Below are 2,457 nucleotides of genomic sequence, written 5' to 3'. Positions count from 1 at the left end.
GTAAAAATAAAATATAATTTTTGAGAGTAATAATATTAAAAAGCCATATAACTCTAAAACATAAAACTTAAATATATATATTTAATAAAATAAAATAGTATTATTATTTTTTTAATTATTATTTTAAACGAAAAAATAATTTTTTTTTTACGTTTGTCTTTTGTTCTTGTCTCTACGATTTTTATAAATTTTTAAATTAAAAAAATGATAAAGTATAGAAGATAAAACAACTAAAGACGCTTGATTTGAAACTTTTAATTATTTCTCTTGTTTCTCGTTTAGGATTTGAAGAACCACAGCAGTTAACCAATTGCTGCAATTGGAAGAGGTCATAAGTACATATTACCTTGACAGTTTTTGTGTTCTAAAAATCTCTTACTGTGATGGTAGCTGTATCTTTCTCAGAACGGGTCGTCATTCATATTTTCCAGAAAATATTATAGTATATGAAAATGCTAGGAATCTATAAGAATTTTTTTAAATTTAATTTAACGTATGTATGTATAATAGACAATAATAATAATAATAATAATATATGTGTTTTCACGCATATGAAACGCATTTATATATTATTCCCATACAGTGTATATTCAGATGAGGTCAAGGCCGATTGTAAATCTAAAAAAAAGAGAGATAAAATAAAATAAATATTTAATTATTTAAGCTCTCTTAGACAAATAAATGGTATTTCAAATGGAAATTTCAAAGTACTTTTAACTCCTTATATATAAATTTGTAATTTTCCTGTACGTATTTATATCTATGCAGAATGCACACCTAGAAAATTTCGTCACATACTTAAAGGTAGATCTTGCAAGGTCAAATGTTCTTGATATTTGATGCGTACTTTCATTACGTTTTTATTTATAGTCAAAAGGCGAAGGCAAATTTCTTTTGTATTAATTATAGTCAAGAACAAATTCCATAGGCTAATTTTAAAAAAAAAGTCAGCTTAAATTTATTTCTCGTCAATATTTGTCTTATTTTTTTAAATATATATATAAAATTTATAAATAATATTAAGAAAAAAATGAATTTTGAATTAATTTCGTTATTAAATTTTTTAACTTTAAAATATGAATGTACCGTATGAATAGTTTTTGATTTAAAATGTGTATATCATTAGAAAAACATTTAATAAAATTCAATTTTTCTTTAAATTAAACTGCATTTTTTAATCAAGCCAAGTATTAAATTAAAAGAAAAATAGCTAATTAATTATCCTACTTCTTTTAAGTGATTGAGTGTATTAATTTAAATAGGCATTATATATTTATACATGTATACAAATTGATTTTAATAATCTATTTTATTAATATTATAATTCTAATTTTTAACTACAGATTTTATAGAAGTTAATTTAAATATAAATGTCTTGAACCTGTTACTGTAATCTGTATCTCTACATTTAGAAAATTATGTAATAATTTATATGCTTGTTTACACAATGTTAATTTTTGGAAAAATATCTTGTTTTTTCAAATGAAAAAATGTATATTGTGAACATGTTTTATAATTTCTCAAATATATCATAGCTTTTATACGATATAATTTACAAGAAATAAATATATTTTATCATTATTAACATGGGAAATTTTTTCAATAAATTAAATAACGTACAATAAATTTTAGCGAAACTTTAATTGTCAATTTATGATTTATAAATTGAGATTAATGATTAAACAAAATTAATTTTATGTTATTTAATTTTAAAATTATGATCATATTCATTATTACAAATTTTATTATGTTTTATATAAAACATATAAAGATACAAAACTCTTGTTATTTGATTTATATTAACAAATAATTTAATCATATAATGTATGTTGAATGAATTTATTTTTAATAATTTATAAATATAAACTGTATAATTTGAAAGAACAAATAAAAATCATAAGTTATTTTATAGGAAAAATAAATAATTTGACTATGACAAACATAGGATTTATATAGAGTGACCCTAAAGTCAATTAACCAGTTAGCTGGCTTACTTACGTCTTAATTAACTGATTTTGGGTCACATTGTTTAATAATTACAACAGATAGAATATATTATCCTATATATAACCATACTTTTTTAGTTTCTTTTATTTAATCTGTAGATCTTTCCTGTTGTACAGTATAAATATATTTCAAATTTCTTATCTTTGCATCAAGAATTTGCACAATATTTCTTTAAAAAAGAAAAACTCCAACAATTTTTTAAACTTAACATACTAAGAAATGTTTTAAAATAATTTTTTTCATTTACAAAAGAAAAATAAATAAAATATTAAAATAATGTATAACTAATTTGTAATATATATTTAACAACATTAAAATTTTAATTCATAAAAATTTATCAGTTTGTAAGTTGTTATATCTCCTCAAATCATTAAGTAGATATACATTTCCTATGTCTTACATATAATTACTTATACTGAGTCATTTAATATCCTGCTTTCCTAATGTTAC

This window comes from Centruroides sculpturatus, unplaced genomic scaffold (genome assembly GCF_000671375.1).
Source record: "Centruroides sculpturatus isolate CEXI.00-Female unplaced genomic scaffold, Cexi_2.0 scaffold50, whole genome shotgun sequence".
Lineage (NCBI taxonomy): Eukaryota > Metazoa > Arthropoda > Arachnida > Scorpiones > Buthidae > Centruroides > Centruroides sculpturatus.
Note: the sequence above shows the minus strand (reverse complement) of the source record.